Raw genomic sequence first — 10,755 nt, 5'->3', positions numbered from 1 at the left:
TATTTACAAGGTGAAAAATCAGGTTTTCCTCAATGAATGAATAATTACAAAAATAATAATCCGCCGAGTAGTTAGTTGCCGTGGGGTGTGTCTAGCTTCTAACAATGGGCTTAAGGAGGCCACAAATAAGTAGTTTCATGAAGTGGAGGATAAGATTACACATCTTATTGTAGATAATAACTTCTTGATGAATAGGTTAACTCCATTGATGGATCTGGAGAGGGCCACTTTGGATGGCCAGGGTGTCACATGTGTGTTGATCTCTGATGCAGATGTGGATGTTTTGAAGAAAGAGGTGTTTGATTACACCAAGGAATTGTGGCACCAAGCAGCAGGGCTTTTTCAAGAACACATGGCGAAGCTGATTGATAAGTACAAGTCGTGGTTTGAAGCTGTTGGAGAGTATAAGGTCCGCGAGGAGAATGCCGAGCTGCGTGCACGGAATGCTGAATTGGAAATGCAATTGGAATCAATCCGCAAGCAGCTGATGGAGCAGCAGACTAGTATTCAAATGGGAGCACAAGTTGCAAATGTGCAGGAACTACATGAGAGTAGCATGGAGACAGTTGCAGAAGGTTCAGCTCTTGTGGTTGATGTGGATGCAGAACCGCTGGCAGTACAGCCACCTATGGTAGAGGATGCAATTGTTGAAGTGGAGTAGAAGCAAGGATTGAATGCAAAAAATAAAAGTGGCTAAACATGGATAAAGGGATCATGGGTCCGAGGTCAGCCTATGGCTCAAGTCACCAGGCTGTGCCAAGTGTTAAGGCTACACCTCGCTGGAGTAGGATTTTGACTTTAAAAGTGACTATGTAATGAACCTTAATAGGGGGTGTGTCTTTTGGGATCTTAAGTGTAGGGGTGTTTATTTATTTCAAGGGGTGTTCGGAAATAGGCAGTTCATGTTATGATGATGAAGAGGATGTAATGGCAGATTCCTGCAGTATTAAGAAAGTGTAGAATGTTTTGTCAACACTGTTGTCTTCTTTCTCTTTCTGTATTCTCATCAATGTAGTATTATAAATGCATAACGGAAGCAACGAGTCTTTCCAGAGTATGTCTGAGAGTATGTACTGAAGTTTGTAGTGATGGCGGAATTTTGTGAATGTTTAGAGTGTTTGTCAGAGTTGAATGATGTTTAAATGGGAGAGTTAATGGCAATAATACAGGGAGAGAGAGAGAGAGAGAGAGAGAGAGAGAGAGAGAGAGAGAGACTGATGATGACCCAAAGATGCCAAATTAAAGTGCAAGTCTTGATAATGGTCATTCAAGTGTCTTGAAGCAATGTCTTGATGAGGTGTTTGGCATACCCTCTATAAGGACTTCATGTGTAAGAAGGATGCAAGCTGAAAATAGGGCACATGACAACGATCTTGGACCACATAAATTTGAGAGAGTGAGGACTCTTGTGTATAGATTGTTGACCGATGACAGTTATGTGGTTGTTGTTTGTGGATGATGTTGCAGATCCCAAATGGAATCATGCTATGGATGAGGAGATTACTACCCTTCATGCTAATGATGCATAGGAGTTAGTGCCATAGCCAAAAGAAAAGAATGTAATTGGACGTAAATGGGTCTACAAAGTGAAATATAATGTAGATGGCATGGTGAGCAAGTAGAAGGCTAGATTGGTAATGATAGATGTTTTTCGGCTCTCCGTAATTGCCATAGTGAGTTAACCCACCCTACCAAAATCATCCAAACATTGTGGCTATCCCTACCATTTCACTGTACATAGGCGTGTGTGAGTTGGGGAACTTTTCCCATATCTTCTTAAAAACCCTCAATTAGCTAGTCACTGGGCTAGTTGAGCCAAAAAATAAAAAAATAAAAAAATTATGGCCCATTTGTGTGTAAATATTTCATTGTATATAGGGCCTAAATAAAATGATTTTTCATAATTATTTTGGTATTTATTTAAATATTTCTACCTATGGTGTGTTATTTATGCTATGTACATTGACTCACCATTACCATATTTTTTCTTACCATTTTGCATACTCTTTATTCCATATAAAAATAATTTCATGCAAGCTTCTCTTATTTTTGGTGTAACTCCATCCCAACAAAAACCCAAAAAAACTAGTTCTATTTATGTGTATATTTTTTCACTATTGTGATTTTTTCCTTCCTACATCTATTCTCTATTACTCTCATAAATTAGACCACAAAAAATATTCATCTTTTTATGGTAGACTTATAATGAGAGAGATTTATTTTGACCCCTTTATATTTTTTCCACCTATATTATTTATATTTGACATGTACATATTTTTTTAGACCCCTCAATATTTGATTTTCTTAGTTGTACTATTCACTTATATCATGATCTCAACAATATCTTCAATTATAGACCCACCAAATAATGTCAAGGATATGTGGCATGCATGCATGCACCATGGGGAGCTCACTCTTGGAGGTATTCAAAAGAATCATCCAAAGAAGGACCTCACAAGGACTTTGTGCAGTGGAAAAAAACAGTCGGTTTTGCTGAATTTTTAAAAATCACATGCTCCCCGAATTTGAAAAGGTGATACAATCAGAAGTTGTAGCTCGTGAGTTGAACTTTTACCTCAAATTTTTTCATATTTTTTTGAGGTACGAGCTGTGAGCTATGATTTTATTGGTGGACCCCAGTTTGCCCATGCTATGCAGCCACACTCCCTCTTCCACTTTATCATTTTCCTCTTTCACACACACTTCTCCACTCATCATCCCCACCTCTCTCACCACTCCTCTCTGCACCCTACTCACCTTCTTCTCAACCTTGAAGAATAAGAGAAACCATGGTAAACTCATGTCTCCTACACACACTTCCATTCCAAAATTGACCACCTAGTCTCATTTTTCCTCTTTCATATTACCCATATCTATAAAAAAACCACAAAATTCAGCCTCTTCTCTTGAAAGACAGCACCATGTTGATTTATTACTCATATTCAATTACCTTGGCTCCCAAGGAAGGTCAAGAGTGGAGAAAAAACGTATCGTCAAAGCTAGTGGACCGTCAACAAGCGTCAAAATTGACCCTACTCAAGGACAGCTCCTCTTTTAGGTCTTTGATGTCCTGCATGTTAGCACTTGCAATCAACATGTCATCAACATACAACATTAGGATGATGAATTTTCCATCTCCCAAATTCTTTGTGTAGACGCAATGATCCGAGTTGCATCTTGTGAATCCATGATCCAACATCCATCGATCAAACTTCAAGTACCATTGTCTTGATGCTTTCATACAAGCTCTTCTTGAATCTGCAAACCATTTTCTCCTTACCTTTTACTTCATACCCCTTTGGTTGAAGCATGTAGATTTCCTCCTCTAAGTCACCGTGAGGGAATGCCGTATTTACATCCATTTGCTCGAGATTTAGATCATGAGCATCCACAAGGCTTAAGACAAGCCTAATTGAGTTCATTTTTACAACAGGAGAAAATATTTCATTGAAGTCAATACCTTTCTTTTGAGAAGAATCTTTTACCACAAGCCTAGACTTGTACCTTTTCTTCCCACCTTCTTCTTCCTTCAGCTTGTACACCCATTTGTTTTGAAGTACCCGCTTACCTTTAGGCAACTCAACCAACTCCCAAGTTTGGTTGCGATGTAGCGAGTCCATCTCCACTTGCATGCTCTTCGTCCATTCTTCTTTGGATTCATGCTGCCTAGCTTCTTCGTATGATTCCGGCTCTCCAAAATCTGAGATCAAGAGATGGTTGAAAGAAGGAACAAACCTTTCTGGAGGTCTACTTGCTCTTGTAGATCTTCGGGGAATAGGTTGAGGCTCCTCATTTGGTTGACATTGTTGCACATTGTCACCATTTGTAGTCCTTGAGTCTTCACCGTCCTCAAGCTCCATGTACTCATCACCTGATTCTTTTGTTTGTTTTCTTTCCAAGTAATCTTTGTACATATTTTGTTTGTTAAAAATTACATCCCTACTCCTTAAGATTTTACCATCTTCATGATTCCATAGGCGATACCCAAAGTCTCCTTCTCCATAGCCAATGAAGAAACACTTTTTGGACTTCGCATCTAGCTTTGATCTTAGGCTTCTATCTATGTGCATGAAAGCCTCACACCCAAATACTTTGAGAAATGCATAATTCACCGGTTTACCTGTCCATGCCTCTTCTGGAACTCCCCCATCCAATGCCATTGAGGGTGACCGATTGATTAAGTACACAGACGTACTTACAGCTTCCGCCCAAAGCTCAAGCGGTAGGCCTGCATGTAGCCGCATGCTTCGTGCTCGTTCCATGATTGTCCTGTTCATCCTTTCCGAAATACCATTTTGTTGAGGTGTCCTTGGGGTTTTCATTTGCCTCCGAATGCCATTGCTAGCACAAAAGCTTTCAAAAGCTTGGCTACAATATTCGCCTCCATTGTCGGATTTAAGGCATTTAACCTTGGTACTTGTTTCATTCTCCACAAAGGCTTTCCACCTTTGAAATATGGAAAATACATCGGATTTATTCTTCATGACATAAACCCATGTTTTTCTAGTCGCATCGTCTATGAATGTGATGGTGTACTTGCAGGACCCCAAACATCAAAATGAACCAACTCAAGTTTTTTATTTTTTCTTTCATTTCCTGATTTTTGAAATTTTACCCTCTTTTGTTTACCATAAACACAATCTTCACAGAACTCTAAGTCCACTTCTTTCAAACCTGGTAGAAGCTTCTTTGTTTGAAGGATTTGCATTCCTTTGGCACTCATATGCCCAAGTCGGTAGTGCCACACCGCACTGTCAACTTCTGTAGTTGCTGCACAAGCGGAAGGTTGCATGCTAACAGTACACAAGTAAAGTGTACCGACTTTTTCTCCCTTGGTAACCACCAAAGATCCCTTTTAGATCTTCCACCGTTTGTTTCCGAATGCAATGTTGTGACCTTCATCGTCCAATTGTCCTGTAGAGATCAAATTTTTGCGAAGAGAAGGAACATGCCTAACATCTTTAAGCTTCCATTCATTTCCGTTAGCAGTTTTGACAGAAACTGTACCTTTGCCGGCAATCTCACAAGCTTCATCATCTCCCAAGTATACATACCCAAAATTACCTTTGGTGTAGTCTTGGAAATGTTGCTTGTGTGGTGTCGCATGAAATGAAGCCCCGGAATCTACTATCCAAGAATTAGACACAATGTTGTGACCTTCATCGTCCAATTGTCCTGTAGAGATCAAATTTTTGCGAAGAGAAGGAACATGCCTAACATCTTTAAGCTTCCATTCATTTCCGTTAGCAGTTTTGACAGAAATTGTACCTTTGCCGGCAATCTCACAAGCTTCATCATCTCCCAAGTATACATACCCAAAATTACCTTTGGTGTAGTCTTGGAAATGTTGCTTGTGTGGTGTCGCATGAAATGAAGCCCCGGAATCTACTATCCAAGAATTAGACACATTGTCTAATGAGAGAATTAGAGCATCTTGCTCTACTTTACCTGCCACATTGCCCTCCAATGTTGGCTTGTTGTCTTGAGACTCTGTCTCCTTCTTCTTCTTGGACCAGCAATCCTTCTTGACGTGGCACTTCTTGCCGCAGTTCCAACATTCAAGAACTGACTTTGTGCATGATTTGCTCCGCCTTGAGTGATCATGACCCTTTTGGTTTTTGAACCTCTCCTTAGGCCTTCCTCTTGTTTCCACTGATAGTGAAGCACTTGATGATTCTCCTGTGCTTATCCTTCGCATTTCCTCGCTTAGGAGAACACCCACAACATCATCAAACTTAAGAGTATTTGTGCCAGAGATAGAATTACTGACAGCAATCACAAGGCTGTCCCAACTATCCGGTAGAGATGATAGTATAAGGAGAGCTCGCACTTCGTCATCGAAATTGATTTTCACTGATCGAAGTTGACTTATGTTTGTGTTAAAGTCATTTAGGTGTTCTGCAACTGAACCATTCTCTGTCATCTTTAGATTGAACAAGCGCTTCATAAGAAATACCTTATTGGATGCCGATGGTTTCTCGTAGAAGTCGTCAAGTGACTTCATCAAGTCCTCCGTGGTCTTCATCTCCAAAACATTGAAGGCCACCATTGACACCAAGCTTAACCGGATTGTTCCCAGTGTCTTTCGATCAAGGACAATCCATGCTTCATCTGCCATTGTTGCGGGCTTCTTCGCAAGACCGCCTAGTGGCAAATAGAGGTCCTTCTGGTAGGGATAGTCTTCAATCTGCATCTTCTCCCACTCAATTCAAGGAATCCTTTCCTTGAGATAATTTAGCTACGAGAAAACCTTGCTCTGATACCAGTTGTTAGGAAATAAGACGTAGCTAATTAAATTTTTTAGTAGATTACTTAATGGAGAGAGATAGATTTCACACACAAGATATTATAGAGTAGATAGAGAGAGAGAGAGAGAGAGAGAGAGAGAGAGAGTACACAGGATATACGTGGTTCACCCAATGTGGGCTACGTCCACGGGAAAGCAGCCACTCAATGGCTTTAGCACTTCAAAAGAAGAAGTAGTTTACAAAGGGATTAAACCCTTGATAGAGCTACCGCCTTGCTTCACTCTCACCACCTCGCACTCACCTTGTTGCATTAACTTCACACTATGAAATGTGTGTAGAAATGGTCTCCTTTTATAGGCCAAAAGGGCTGCCCTCTCTTATGAGAGACAGCCATGTGTAGCCGCCCTTGTGCGAATAAGTCCAAATCGGACTCTCCAATCCGCCCATGTGTGGCCGCCCTTGAGAAGACAAGTCCACTTTTGAATTCGGCCACCGGCCACCGGAAATTGACTTCCGACCACCGGCCACCAGCCATTGACTTCCGACCACCGGCCATCGGCCATTGACTACCGGCCACCGGCCAACCGACCGGTTGTTTTCCGACCACTTTTCAGCCCCTGATTCTTGTCCGTGAAAATTTTGGTTTCCAGTGAGTGATTTTCCTTCACGCACGATGGCTTCTCCTCATAATGGGGGCCTTACAAATGTGCGCTTTTACCACAAAAAATTACAAGGGTAAATCAGGCTCCATACTTAACACAAGTGTGGTGGAGACCATTGGCTGAGAGACTGTCCTCACAATGAAATCATTAGAGTCAATGCGTATTGCCCAGAATGGAGAATTACTCATTTGATTCCTGATTGCCCCAAAAACCCGAGCAAAGGAGCAAAAACCACCTTGAACATGCTAGAAACAGTACCTTCCAGTGGAGGATCGGAAAATGAAACAATCATACCCATCCAGGTGGTAACACGAGCCCAATCTCAAAGAAGGACGAACGAACCCATAGTTGAAGAACCAAAAACCGACGCCCAAGGTTTAAAAACAAGAAATCAGAGAAGCACTTGGCAATCTAGAAAGGCGCGTAGGAAAGCCAAGAAGGAACGAGAGCAAACAGCTCTATCCGAGGAGTTAAAACATACAAAGGATAGATTGGAGCGGTTAGAGGATCTAGCTAGCTTAAGCACACACACCACAACAACCATTGCACCCAAGGAAATAGCAGAGCCCAAAAGTGCAGGATCAGGAGGATCTGTACTGGCAGACAAGTAAATGAGCAGTTGGATGCACTGCTAAAAGCTTATGAATCTAGACTTAAAAGGAACCAAACCCAGGAACAAAGATGGATGACTTATCCATATGCAGAAATAGAAAAACAGAGGTTGGATATGTGTAAAAAGATGATCGAAACAACTCAATCATTAATGGAAGACCTGCTGGGTAAACCTGCAAATTGGCATGAGGCACCAGCTCCAACCCCTATCCAACCAACTTTAGAAAAACATGTAGAAACAAAGGAAAGACTCACTAATGCCTGTGAGTCCCGAGGAGAGACTATCATAATGCCAAATACCACAGATGGGACAAGTGACGGGTCCCAGCCTAAAATATTGGCAGAAATGAGTAAGGACTGTAGCGGTCTAAACGATCTATGGAAGCAAATCCATGAGGCCAACGAGGCTAATAGGATGAGTAACCACATGAATATCACGAGAAAAGAAAAGAATGTGATCTTACCTCCTATTGAAGAATTTGAGGCAAGGTCACAAATGAACTTTGAGATACATTCACAAGGGGGAGACCAAGGATCAATTAGTTCGGGGCACAGTCAACCAGGCTCGCTGAAAACTTTACCCTCTTACCTAGGAGAATATGAAGCTAAGTTGGAAGTGAGAGCAATCCCATCGCAAATACTTTCTTCTAACAAAGTGATGGATTCGCAAAGATTGATTGAGTTGTTGTCCACTCCGGTGGCATGCACAATCACATTGGCAGAACTCCTAAGGTTACGACCAAACATGTGGACCATAGAAGGTAAATACCTAGAAACATTTGGAGTGAAAGACCCCACCTTGAAGCTACAGGAAGGGATGAAAGAGTTGGACAGGCCTCAACTAAACACTAGGCCAGTACCATTGAACAAGGTTGGAGAGTACTGCGAGGGAGAAGATGGAAACACCACGCTACCAGTAGAATTCCAAGGAGTGGCTTCCAAAGCTATTATTGACAATGGAGCGGGAGTTGCTATCGCCACCAAGGAAATCTGGAAAAAATGGGGAAAACCAACTTTGAGGGCTACCAGAATGAAACTGCAATTGGCAGATGGGTTCATGGAGAAGCCTCTAGGACTTTTAGAAAAAGTGATTGTCACTTCGTGTGAATCGAGTATGAGCATACATTTGCAATAGTCGATTTCGACAAAAAGAACAATTATGAGATCATCTTAGGACGACCATTCATGCGACAATTGAAGATGGTCCAAGATTGGGATTATGACCACATATACCTCAGACATGGCGAGACAACAACTAAAATACACCTGAAAGACCATAGTTACAAAGATGTGAACCAAACACCTGTGGAAGAGTTTGATTCAGCTATAGTAGCAGGATCAGAACTCTCAGCATGGTTAGGGAAACCAAAAGAGCTATGGATGTGCGGAGCTTCACATTGTGGAAGCTTAAGAAGAGAGGAATGCGTCTTAGAAAGAGCAATAGAGGACAAAGAGTATATTCCGGAACCTTTCCCCGAAGATGCCTTGGAACCTCTAGAATGGGAACACATACTAGCAACATTGGATGTTTGTACCATTACAGACTGTCAAACAACAAAATTTTGCGATAAGGATGGCTATGATGTGCTACCCTACTACATGGTAAGCATTATACCAGGAGATGAGACGGTAGAACCACCAGAACAAGAAGAGTTTTACAACTCCTCTGAACATTTGGAAGTAAATGATGATGCAAATAATAATGAGTGTTCAGATAATGAGTGTTCAGACACCTCAAGTGAGCGTGGAAATGAAACCGAGAATATCAAGTTTTATGATTTTGCTAATCAACACCCTAGATGCCAGGAACGTTATAGGAGGAAACGAGCAGGAAACAAAGCGAGAGAGAACCTGATGCCCCAGATAAAAGGTAAAGCTCACTATTTGATGCTTGTGAAAGCAGAGGATTGTGTAAAAGATCACATATCAGGAAGATTCTCAAAAGATCGAAAAGAAAGAACGCGAGAGGAAATAAAACAGGTACGAAAAGCTAAAACTGAAACAAAATCACAAAAATCAAAAAAATAAAAAAAAGAAACAACAAAAGACCAATAGTGGACCAAATTGGAGCGTAAACAGAAATACCAAGAACTGAAACAAGTGAGATATGGACTACTGAAGAAGATAGTGATGGTAAAGGGGAGTCAGAAAAGGGAAACATGAATGTACCATCACACTATCGAAAATTTACTATCCATGACAGAAAAATCATCATGACACCACCAGTCAGGGAAAGAACAAACCAAGAATCTTACGATGGGCCAGAAAATACAAAAAGATAGACCTTGCAGAACCAGGTGAAAAGCCTCAGCCAGTCTATATAGCTAACGATTTAGAGCCTGAAGAGGAAGAACCGCTAACACAACTTCTCAAGAAGTATAAAGATGTGTTTATTTGGTCCTATAAAGACCTCAAAAGAGTTGATCCATCGATATGCCAACATACAATTCCTTTGAAGTCGGATGCAAAACCTAGCAAACAACGTCCTTATACATATAATGACACATTGGTAAACGAATCAAAGAGGAGATTGATAAACTGATGGAAGCTAAATTCATCTATGAAATCGAACATACAGATTGGGTGTCACCCATTGTGGTAGTTCCCAAAAAGAATGGAAAACTGCGAGTGTGTGTAAACCTCAAAAAGGTAAATGCAGCCACCATAAGGGATAATTATCCCTTGCCAATCACAGAACATGTACTTGAGCGGGTGGCCGGGAAACGGGCTTATTCCTTTCTGGATGGGTTTTCAAGATATAACCAACTGGCAATAGCAAGGGAGGATCAACCCAAAACAGCATTTTCCATAGAATGGGGAATTTATGCGTATCGAGTTATGCCGTTTGGCTTAACTAATGCCCCAGTCACTTTCCAAAGGTTAATGACGCACGCATTCAAGGAATACCTAAGAATATTCTTAGAAATTTACATGGATGATCTTTGTGTACAATCTCTTCTACAAGAGGAGCATATTTACCATTTGCAAAAGGTTTTTGAAAAATGCAGGACATATCGAATCTGTCTTAACCCGGAAAAGTGTGTATTCATGGTTAAGCAAGGCCACATCTTAGGACACATTGTCTCAAGAAATGGCATAACCACTGACCTAGACAAATTCAAAGTCATTGTAGACCTACCCAAGCCTACCAATGCGAAACAAGTGCAATCCTTCATGGGACACTGCGGATATTATCGAAGATTCATATACATGTATGCGGTTATCGCACAACC

The 10,755-nt window shown here is 41.1% G+C and overlaps 1 pseudogene; it reads left to right on the top strand.

The window, feature by feature from the left end:
- Positions 1–352: 352 nt before the first annotated feature.
- LOC147429552 (uncharacterized) lies at positions 353–697 on the top strand (annotated as a pseudogene).
- Positions 698–10,755: the final 10,058 nt, after the last annotated feature.

Source organism: Adiantum capillus-veneris, chromosome 22, assembly GCF_014529385.1.
Source record: "Adiantum capillus-veneris isolate H3 chromosome 22, ASM1452938v2, whole genome shotgun sequence".
Classification (NCBI taxonomy): domain Eukaryota; kingdom Viridiplantae; phylum Streptophyta; class Polypodiopsida; order Polypodiales; family Pteridaceae; genus Adiantum; species Adiantum capillus-veneris.
Note: the sequence above shows the minus strand (reverse complement) of the source record. Positions and strands in the feature narration are given on the sequence as shown.